The sequence below is a fragment of the Gymnoscopelus microlampas genome (assembly GCF_963454915.1).
Source record: "Gymnoscopelus microlampas genome assembly, chromosome: 6".
Classification (NCBI taxonomy): Eukaryota; Metazoa; Chordata; class Actinopteri; order Myctophiformes; family Myctophidae; genus Gymnoscopelus; species Gymnoscopelus microlampas.
In genome coordinates, this window is record NC_139943.1 from 1,983,395 (window position 1) to 1,995,788 (window position 12,394).

Consider the following 12,394-nt stretch of genomic DNA (forward strand, 5'->3'; position numbering starts at 1 on the left):
ATGACATGACCAAGTTCATTAAATGTAATGGGAGGCGCCCCTCTCTGTCAGTTTAACCCATTGAGACCTGAAGCCGATTCTACATGTCTCCTAAATCCCAACAGTTTTCTGAAAAACGTATGTTTCTATATCAGTGGTGCTCAATCTTTTTCATGTCAAGGACCCCCAAAATTATATGTATTTGGCCGCGGGCCCACGTCAAAATATTTTGTTCCAGGGACCCCCCAGAAGCAAAGATTTGAGTTAAAAATGTTCGCTTTAAAAATATATCTATTCAAAGATTTGCACACATTTTCACGATTTTTCAAAAATAGCAGATCTACAAGCTCATAGCGCGCCACTCGGTGCCGCGCTATGAGCTTGTAGATCTGCTATTTTTGAATAGCCCAAAGTGTAAAATAATGCTTTTTAGCTCACATCTAAACATGAGACAGTTCCAGGTCTTAATGGGTTAATAATAATCGGTTCTCAATATCTTAAAAATGTTGTGGATGTATATTGAGTTCATGCGAGTGGTGCTGATTATTATTTTGTTTATTTGTATTTTATTTTATTGTCCAAGAGGAGAAAACACAACATTATACAAAAAAAAAAGATTGCTTCGCTTAATTTTTTGTGAGCACTGCCCTCCATGCTTGTAACGTAAACGTTATGAAAATTGGCTTTTGTTGGATTTGCCTTCGCTGTATCATAAAAATGTAGATTTTTTTTGTTTCTCAATGCGTGCCTACTCTGACTGTCCCTGTGGAGGGAGTCCAATGTACCATACATCACAGAGACATTCTACTCACCCATTACACCCATGACTCCATAGCGTACCCAGCAGGTGTGTGTGTGTGTGTGTGTGTGTGTGCGTGTGCGTGTGCGTGTGTTTGTGTATGCGTGTGTGTGTGTGTGTGTGTGTGTGTGTGTGTGTGTGTGTGCGCGTGTGTGTGCGTGTGTTTGTGTATGCGTGTGTGTGTGTGTGTGTGTACAATAATTCATGCATGTTGCCCCACACAGCTGGCTCCTCCCCCATCCTGTTTTTGGACGTTGAAAACCCGATAACCAAGACGGGCATTTTTTTTCTTTTCTTTTCAGAGAGCAGCACATATCATGTGCCACAGATATTGTTGAGTGGTTCTATCAATACCCAAAGCCTGAGTCGTGCTTAGCGGCGCAACAGTGGCGCGCACCGAAAATAGCCGATCTACAAGCTCACAACGGGCGCCGTTGTGAGCCTGTAGATCTGCTATTTTTGAAAACGGAACATTTCGAAATTTTGGCTACATCTTCGGTGCGCAACTCGATGCGCAAACCAAAGCCTAAATCAGGCTCGACGTGTTCAATATTTTCTTGTTTGTCCGAAGCTTTCAAGTGAACCAGAGCGGATGACTGTAACTGTGTCGTATCATTGAGATTATGATGATAAAAGACATTTTGTAATTCTGTTTGTGTACAAATTCCATGGAGGACCTTTTCATCTCTGATTATGCCATGTACTTTTGAGATGTAACGAAATAACAGTACATGTTCCCCCGTTCGCGTTTTGTTTTTTATTTTTTGTTCTGTACAGATGAAAATTTGACAGTTTGTTAATAAAGTCTGCAGGTTTTTAATCGCTTTTGTCGAGGGCAGTTACTTATTTAACTCTGTGGCGAGAATGACTGAGGTTTGTCCTTGTGCCGCGGTTAACTTGAAGGAAAATGCAATGACGGAACACTGAATTCTGTTTTTAGAGATGGTTGAAGGAGAGTTTGGATTGCCTACTTTTCTTCTTTAAAGCTACATTGGTTATATAGATATGAACCACATGAACCCTAGTGTCCTTATGCTCGTCCCTATGCAATTCATTCAGTTTCTTCCACCACTCTTTTAAAACATATATGTATTTTTGGTGCTTTTCTGCCTTTATTTCGATTAAATGGCTTAAAAGAAAGGCATGGGTTCCCGAGGCTAATGGCAGAGTGACACGCAGCAAAGGCTGTTGGGCTTGGGAATCAAACCCGCGACTCGCTGTCAGGCAACATTAGAGGCTATATGGTATGCGCCTTAACCACTAGGCCATTGGCACCCACCACTCTTAACTCATTGAGTGCCAGCATTGCCAGAATTATTTCAGAATGATGTTGTCCCAGTGCCAGCGTTTTTTTCACAGAAAACAAAAAGTGCTTAGGAAGCGACATACAGCCTTTTTCAGTTCTAAGTTAAACAAGGAGTGGATGGAGCTGCAAATCCTCAGATGATGATATCTTGGGTTCTGAACATGTTTTTCAAAAAAAAAAAAAAAAAAAGTACTAATTTTTCAAACACGTCATTGGCACGTTGAGCCATAGCGGTAAAAACACGTGAAACATGTTAATGGCACTCAGTGAGTTAAACAGTCATGAGCCTGAGAGTACCTCTCCTACAGAATGTACAATACATTGGACTGTTTGTCCTGTGTTTACGTTAACCCATTAAGACCTGTGTTTCTATATCAGTGGTTCTCAAACTTTTTCATGTCAAGGACCCCCAAAATTATATGTATTTGGCCGCCGACCCCCATCTCAAAATATTTTGTTCCAGGGACCCCCCCAGAAGCAAAGATTTTGAGAGAAAAATGTTCGCTTTTAACAATATATATTCAAAGATTTGCACACATTTTCACGATTTTTCAAAAATAACAGATCTGTATATCTGTTATTTTTGAAAAGCCAAAAGTGTAAAATAATGCTTTTTTTTTTAGCTCAAATGAAAAAGTGACACAGATGCGTTCCAGGTCTTTATGAGTTAACTCCATATGTATTTACCCAGACTCATGTGTTTCTGAAACACACTGATGTACAGCATGACAAGGTACCAAATTAGACCTTTTAACAACACGATCTTGGTTTCGTCAGTCAGGTTCGAAATGCCCCGTCAAGACATTTGTTATGGCGCTCCCATATGGAACCCCCCCCCCCCCCCCCCCCCATACGGCCCACACGGATGTAAGCGCTGTGAAAAACCAGACTGTCGGGTGGAAAACCTCACTTCTCCTGTACTTTTTTTTTTTTTTAAACTGTACTTTTCAGGATTCCAGGGGGTCCCCAGTGAAATGAGTTAACATAGTGTGACAATCATGTTAACCACTTGGCTTTGGCTATTCAAAAATAGCAGATATACAAGCTCACAGAGTGCCGCGCTACGAGCTTGTAGATCTGCTATTTTTGAAAAATCTTGAAAATGCGTGCATATCTTTGAATATATTTGTTTTTTAGAGAGAACATTTGTAACTCAAATCTTTGCTTCTGGGGGTCCCTGGCACAAAACATTTTCAGATGGGGGGGTGGGGGGGGGTCCGGGGGGGGTCCGTGGCCAAATGTTTATAATTTTAGGGGTCCTTGACATGATTGAAAAGGGTTGAAAACCACTGAGGTAGGGCGTTTAATGAACTGTGTTATTTTTAGATTTGAGCTAAAAAGCGTTATTTTACACTTTGGGCTATTCAAAAATAGCAGATATACAACCTCATAGCGCGGCACCGAGTGCCGCGCTATGAGCTTGTAGATCTGCTATTTTTGAAAATTCGTGAAAATGTGTGCAAATCTTTGAATATATATATATCTTTAAAGCGAACATTTTTAACTCAAATCTTTGCTTCTGGGGGGTCCCTGGAACAACATATTTTGATGGGGGTCGGCGGCCAAATACATATCATTTTGGGGGTCCTTGACATGAAAAAGATTGAGCACCACTGATATAGAAACATACGTTTTTCAGAAAACTGTTGAGATTTAGGAGACATGTAGAATCAGCTTCAGGTCTTAATGGGTTAGAAAGAAAAAAAACCCTCAAAGTTTAAATAGGGAGATAGAAGGTTTGTGCTCCCGACGGCAAACCATTTGCACTTCCCAGCTAAACGACTTTACCTGCCAAAACATGAAGGGTAAAACACACAGTCACCCACCGGGGGCCTCGCAGCGGAGGGGCCGGGCCGTGCACAGACAGGCGCCCCCCGGCCCCACTAAAACACACTGGGTCAGCAAAACACTCCCTGGTGTGAACCGCCCACACACACACAGAGAGAGAGAGAGAGAGGGCTCCTCTCCTCTGCCCCCCTCCCTCCATGCTGGAAGCTCACCAAGGTGACTGTGAAAGCTGTCAGAAAGGTTGAAGTGAGGCAGAGAACAGCATCTGGTCCCAGGTTTCACCCAGGGTTGCCAGATCTGTTTATTATAATTTCCCCGCAAGATTTTATTTGAAAATAGCCGATCTACAAGCTCACAACGCGTCGCATCGCGACGCGTTGTGAGCTTGTAGATCTGCTATTTTCAAATAGCTGATGTACATGTTAAAGTACTCATGTGGCCCATAGCCGCTTCTTTTGGGCTGGTTTTCCTAGATCTGGTTGCTTGTTTCTCTCACAAAATCTGGCAACACTGGTTTCACCCTGGTGGAGCCAGCCAGGGTGTAGCAGGCAGGCAGCTACACATGACATCACATGACATCACCTTTTATAGGCGTTTAGCTACACCGACGCCCTTCTTTTAGCCGGAGCAAACGTGCAGTGAGTGAATGAGTAGGTGGGGTGGGGGGGGGGGGGGTTCAGCGTCCTTCTCATTAAACCCATTGAGACCTGAAGCCGATTCTACATGAAATCTCAACAGTTTTCTGAAAAACGTATGTTTCTATATCAGTGGTGCTCAATCTTTTTCATGTCAAGGACCCCCAAAATTAAATGTATTTGGCCGCGGACCCCCATCAAAATATGTTGTTCCAGGGACCCCCCCAGAAGCAAAGATTTGAGTTAAAAAATGTTCGCTTTAAAAATATATACAGTATATTCAAAGATTTGCACACATTTTCAAAAATAGCAGATCTACAAGCTCATAGCGCGGCACTCGGTGCCGCGCTATGAGCTTGTAGATCTGCTATTTTTGAATAGCCCAAAGTGTAAAATAATGCTTTTTAGCTCAAATCCAAAAATGACACAGTTCCAGGTCTTAATGGGTTAAACACTTAAACCCTGTTATGGTATACCAGGGGTCTTCAACAGGGTGTCTAACTCCTCATGCATTGAAGGAAGCATTGAGCTCAGTTCGGGGCTCTCCCCAGGCTGGCAGAGGGAGAGTAGCGCCCGGGATTACAGCTTAGGCATTGGGACTGGGTGGTAAAAAAAACAATGCGTTACGAAATTTGTGGGATAAAAAAAAAAAGGGTGTCTGAGACCCCTAGGGGGTCCTCAGAGTTACTACAGGGGGCTGCCAGATCTTTGTGCGATGGGGAACAGTAGCCGAAAATGGCAGATCTGCAAGCTCACAACGCCTCGCGCTGCGAGTTGACTAAATATTTAGGGTTTAAAAGGTTAACTATCTGAAAATACACATTAGCATGAATCCATCTAAGATCCATCTATCCATCCCATGTATAGACTTGAATTCATGGATATTTGTGGGGCGGTGTAACCGCCCCCTATAAGTGAATTTTGGACACTGACCAATCCTGCACCGTGATTGGCCAATAGTCTACAACGCAGTCTACACCCCTAACCCTTCCATTGTTAATGCAAATCGATACTTTTGCAAAGTCAGCCAATCACATTACAGCTAGTGTCATCACCACTAACTGTAATGTGATTGGCTGACTTTGCAAATTCAGGACTGTGATTGGCTAGCGAAACACATGACACATGTGCAGCCCTATGAATAGCAGTATGGACTTTAAAAAAAGTGATTTATCCTTTTTTTTAAGTGAGTCATGTTGTGATGACCACACTCCGCCCACTTCACACTGGGTGTGATTTTTTTGTTTTTGTCGCATTCCTTACACACTAAGTGGGGGTCCCTGCTTCATCTGTCTCTCAGCTAGGGGGTCCTTTGGCTGAAAAACGTTGAAGACCCCTGCACTAATACTAATACTAGTCTTTTCTGTTATTGTGGGTAGTATAGAAACCTGAGGGCCTCAGTCAAGGAAATATATAGGGTTTAATTAAAAGGCACTATCACACTTTTTAATTGCATTTCAGTTAATTGTTGATGGTTTTCATTACAGTATCTCTGTCGCTTTATGTTTTTCTTTGTGTGCCAATTCCCCACGGTGCATCTGGCAGCAAATATTGTCTGGCACTCCCATGTGAGGTCTGTGGGCGCCATTAACCCATCGAGACCTGAAGCCGATTCTACATGTCTCCTAAATCTCAACAGTTTTCTGAAAAACGTATGTTTCTATATCAGTGGTGCTCAATCTTTTTCATGAAGGACCCCCAGAAATTATATGTATTTGGCTGCGGACCCCCATCAAAATATGTTGTTCCAGGGACCCCCCAGAAGCAAAGATTTGAGTTAAAAATGTTCGCTTTGAAAAAATATATATTCAAAGATTTGCACACATTTTCACCATTTTTCAAAAATAGCAGATCTACAAGCTCGTAGCGCGGCACTCGGTGCCGCGCTATGAGCTTGTAGATCTGCTATTTTTGAATAGCCCAAAGTGTAAAATAATGCTTTTTAGCTCAAATCTAAAAATGACACAGTTCCAGGTCTTAAAGGGTTAACATACGTCTATGATGGGAGGATTTTGTCATGTTGTCTTATTACAGAAGCAAATCCTATGGAATGCTGTGTTATCTGACTCCATCCTATTTTATAGGATATTTTAGGTTAGGAAATTGTTATAATGTAAAACCACAGAATTGTGGTTGCATGTTCTCCCTGTGTCTCTCAGGGTAGTTAATAATACCCTCACAAAAACATGTAGTAATCCTGGTCGCTATACCGCCTCCCCCATGACAGCCGGGGCGCCTGATGGAGGGGAAAGGAACTGGTTGGAATAACGTGTTCCTTCCACGCGCTACGTCCTACCGGGGAAACTCCCCCCTGTCAGGTGACAAGAAGGTCAGTTGGCTCTCATGCATTGAAGGAGGCATGAGCTCGGCCCTGGCCTCCCTAGGCTGGTGAGGGGAGTGTAGCGCCCAGGATCACTTATAATAATTGGCACCGGGTGAAAAATAAGGGTTACAAAATCACGTTACAAAAAAAAACAAAAAAAACACAGAATTGTGCTAATTAGTGATCCAAAGTAATCTAGTCTGCGTAATGTGTTAGCCCTGTCCGAATTAGAGCTGAATAACTAAATGTCTGTGTCAGATGGTCAGACAATCATATTATCCCGAGAACTACTGGCAGGGCTACCATGGAATAGTGTCGGGCAGAAACCTCTTATCTCCCTATTCTAACGTTGTGTTTTTTTTGTAAATAACGCCCTACTTGATCATACTACAGCTTCACACAAAAGTAGCAGATCTACAAGCTCGAAACGCGGTTCAAAACATGGCACGAAGCGGCTCGTTTTGAGCTTATAGATCTGCTGCTTTTGCTATTTATTTTTTTGAATCCTGAAAAGTAACATATTGGTTTATCCATTAAGGATAGCTCTATGTTTTTCCATTCAGCAATACAGGACGGGTTACACCATTATGCAAGGGGTCTAAAATAATAATCCCTTAAAGAAGGGCCTCCTCTCGCCCGAGGCAGCTGTAAGGTAGAACATTTCACCCGTGGCCTTTTCCTGTCCCAAATAAAACGTGAAATATGTTTATTCCATTCTCTGAATTGTTTCATGGGTATTTCTACTGGTAGTGACAAGAAAAGGTATACAGTAGCAATCTGGGTAAGATTACCATTTTGACTGCTCTTATTCTACAACGTTTTCAGGCCAAGGACCCCCTAGCTGAGAGAGAGAGATGAAGCAGGGACCCCCCTCTATGTTGTATGAAATTGTGTTTCAGATAATATTTTGCTGCTCTTTTTTTTCTCCTCTACACCTATAACTCTTTGCCAAAAATAGCCGATCTACAAGCTCGAGGCGTTGTGAGCTTGTAGATCTGCTATTTTTTGGCTTAGGTTCTCCTCAGGAAAGGGATGCTAAGGTAGTGGTTGATGAAAACAAAAACAAAAATCATATCACACAAAGATTTGGCGGACCCCCTGTAGTAACTCTGAGGACCCCCTAGGGGTCCCGGACCCCCTGTTGAAGACCCCTGTCCTAGGTCAAGAGGAAGCATGCTCCATCTGCTGATTCTTCTAGTTGCACCCCCCATAGTTGACATAGTTGGTCTTTGGGCAGATTTACACCCAAATATTTGATATGGGGTGAATAAATACCAATTAAAGTTGTATGTTGTGATGTATTCCTGTGTAGGGGTATGATTTAGTGTCAAGACCTCACTCAGTTGTATTTACATTGAGCACATACCCTGAGTAAAACCCATATATTTCCATCTGAAAAGTAACATATGAGGTTTCCACCCGACGGACAATAAGCTGTGTACCTTCTTGTCTTCATGCTGAATGGCCCATACTGATTGTGTGTGTGTGGACCTAATGGTCTTACCTCTAGCGCCATCATTAGGCCAAAAAGGTCCAGTTGTCTTGTACACAGGACATCAAATGGCCTGATTGGCATGAAAGTCATTGAGGGCATATATACGTATATATATATATATATATATATATGTGTATATATATATAAATACATCTTTGGAAGATGCCTCCTACTGATCTTGGTGATCCAGTTCGTAGATCTGCGTTTTTTTGGCTATTTTCGGCATCCTAAAGTGTTGATGTCCTCACATATAGTAATACAAACGTGTGCGTGTGCGTGTGCGTGCGTGCGGTATACATCAGACTGTGGCTGGTCACGGGGGTCCGCATGCAGACAGACCTATGCAGACAGATCCTATGTGTGGACTGTCTGACACTGGAGCGAGACATTTCTGAGCTCCTCTAAAGCACCACATGTCAGCTGAACTATGCAGAAACACAAGAACAGCCTAAAGCACATGAAGGACTGACTGCCTGTGACCAACAACAACCCCAGAGGAGTCAGAGTATAGATTACTCTTTGGTCAAATATGACTCGACTACAAGTGAAAGTTCTCGACACACCCAACCATCTGAACTTTTTTTTTGTATTGATTGAAGACTTTATTAAGTCGTCATCAACACTAGTAGTGTTAATATGTACAGTAAACATTGGGGGGGGGGATACAAAAACATCTTCCTACGATGGCGAGGATCCTATATATATATATATATATATATATCCCACTATTCAAAAATAGCAGATCTACAAGCTCATAGCTCACAGAGTGCCGTGCTAGTCGTGCCCCTGCCTGAGGGAGAGGTTTATTATGTGGCCATGATTGGAGCAATAGAGGCGGGCTGCGTCTCTGAGAATGTTGAGCCGTTTGGCCCCACAGGAGTCATTCTCAGAGACATTTTGGTTGACTTTAGTTTTCATTTAGGGGTTATGGGATTATTTTTCTATTAGTTGGAATTAATGAACTTTGGCTGCGGTAACAATATGGCCTAATTAACTGCGGCAGCAGTAATCAAATAGCAGGTGATTAGCGTTAGATTGTAACCGTGGCCAATGAGCTGTGGCATCTTGCCATATTGCAGGGCAAACATGTCATCAAAAACACTGTGAATATTCATATCGGATTAACCTATTAAGACCGGGGACGCATCTGCGTCTCATTTTAAGATTTCTTTGGGCTATTCAAAAATAGCAGATCTACAAGCTCGTAGCGCGGCACTCGGTGCCGCGCTACGAGCTTGTAGATCTGCTATTTTTGAAAAATTATGAAAAAATATTTTCCAGATTTTTTTCAAAAAACTGTTGAGATTTTGATTTTTTTTAAAGAATCGCCTCAGGTCTTAATGGATTAATTATGTTTCACCTTGGTGGATACACAGCTGGTTCAAGACAGCATAAGTTGGTATAAACATATTTATTGTATAAATTGCATAATACCCATTTCTAAAAACATTAAAGACAAAGATGAGCACTATGTCACAAACAGTATCACATACTGTATGAGTACTGTACTCTGATGAAACACATTGTCCGTTACGTTGAATACAGTACGTTTTGTTTTTTTGACAATAATGGCAAATAAAAACTCATAAGTTCATGAAACAAACGTTGAACGTGAAACACATGCAGATACTGTTCGTACTGTAGATACTGTACGTACCGTAGATACTGGATAATCTTGCATTTACTCTTTTTCCAACTCATCTCAACGTTGGCCTAGATTTCATGTATAAAATGTGGCTTTTTAAACAAATATATATTTTTAAATATGTTATACATACATGCTATGTACAGCCCTGTAATAAAACCATCAGCTATACAGGTAGGATAATAATAAAACAAAATAATAATTAAAAAAAAACATCTTGTAGGCTAGGCTTAAAGGGATAGTTCACCCCCAAAATTACTTTTTTCTTTTTTTTGTCTCCATGGCGTGACTAATCGATAGAAGAAAAAAAAAATTGGGGGGTGAAATATCCCTTTAAAGAGGCATGAAACCCTGATTTTGTAGTTTTTTTTCAAGTTCAGGATTAAAAACTACATAAAACATGGCAGGCTAGCAGGCCTGAGCAACACAGCCCAGGACAAAGAACAAGAAAGCAAAGACAGGCCATCTCTGCTTTACTTCCCCCGCTTACACCAAGCTTGCAGAAAGCTTGTAGATCTGCTATTTTCGCTAAGGTCAGACTAGGACAACAACCAGATCAGCCTATGGTTTCATCTGCCTTTAAAAACGTCCTCTGTCTCCTGTCCCGGGGCAGAGGCATCTCGTTCACTGTCCCAGTCCCTCCAGTGGTTTGAATCTCTCTCTCTCTCTCTCTCTCTCTCTCTCTCTCTCTCTCTCTCTTCCTGACATGAACCCTGGCCCGTCTCAATTATTTGACGTAATCACCTAATTATTTTTGCATAATCGTCATAATCGTTTCCATGTTGAAAAATGTTGATACATTTCCCCAAAATAGCAGAAATAGGAGATCTACAAGCTTACAACCGTGCTCATAGATCGTCTATTTCCGCTACTTTTTAGTATAAAATGATTAAATATGTCATCTTCCCTGTGCAGTTTTTGATTACGAAGCCTAAAAGCAAAACAGTTTTTTCTTTGTATTCATACAGTACGTTCCAATGTTAAATGGCAAAAACACAATTAAATTGTTAATCACAATTTAATTATTTGTATGAAAATGAATCATCAACTTAAATGTTGTCATGGTGACGCCCCTAAATGCACCGCGTTCCTTTCTTCTGTCCCTAAATGTCCTCTATTGCTCTTTCATTCAGGGCAGGGATCCATTCACCTTCATTTCCACTGACATGCTAAAAAGATTATTTCTGAGACTTTTTGAGACCTGTGTCGAGAGACGGGAAACTAAAGAACTAGACGGAGGAGGGTTTATGATACCTAATAATGCCCCCCCGGCCCCCCGGCCCCCCCGGGCCGCGCCCCCAAAAGAGAAAACAACGTGTCGCTTCAAATAAAATGTTGGCTTTTTTTAATATACATTTTTATTATGATAATTTCCCCAGATAGGGAGGCCAGGCTGAGAAGAGCACTTCACCTGTTCTCCACCTTATCCTCACTAATGCTCTTTATAATATGGCATCGCTTCTGTCTACTCACTCTGTCTCTCATTGGTGGTCTGTGGACAAGCTCAGAAACCTGCCTACCAATGACATCATCAATTGCGATTCCAAGCTAATAGAAACTGCAGCCTTTCTCTGTGTGTAAAGTTAGCTCTCTGAAAAAGAAGACATATTGTTCTCGCATTCATTTAAATAAAGATTATCATTTTTTTAATTCTTTTTTTAAATGACCACTGAAACTGTGCCATCTTACAACCAGCATTAGAGAGGAGTCTGAGGACCAAACACCTACGGGTACATGAAGATACGGTTGAAACAGTGTTTAGTTCTCCTTGTGAACGTGTGGTTCATTTCCTGCATTGAAAGGGAAACGCCCCCCAGCCAGCAACCAATCTCGCCGCCACAACCCCCCCCCCCCCCCCTCTCTCTCTCTCTAGAACAGTGGTTCTCAAACTTTTTCATGTCAAGGACCCCCAAATTGACACTTATTAGCCCGCGGACCCCCATTTGAAAAGATATGCCAGGGACCCCCATAAGAGAAGATTTTTTACGGCTCTAGCAGTGATTCTCAACCATTTTAATTTCAAGGACCCCCAGTTTGACATGCATTAGGCTACGGACCCCCATTTAATGGCATTTCTATCACTTGGACCGCAATTCATATTGTAAAATCTATGTCAATTTAACTCTGAGAGTGTACAAATGGAACCAAATGGACCCGTTAGGGTCCATTTGGTTCCATTTGTACACTCTCAGAGTTACAGACCCATAAGGGTCCATTTGGTGCCTAATCTATCATTTAGCTGGGGACCCCCTGGAACTCCCTCAAGGACCCCTGGGGGTCCCCGGACCCCACTTTGAGAACCAATGCTCTAGGGTCTTCAATGTTTTTCAGACCAAGGACCCCTTAGCTGAGATAGAGATGAAGCAGGACCCCCCCCGCCCCCCCCCCCCCCCCCCCCCACTACATATTGGATTCATGTTAAAT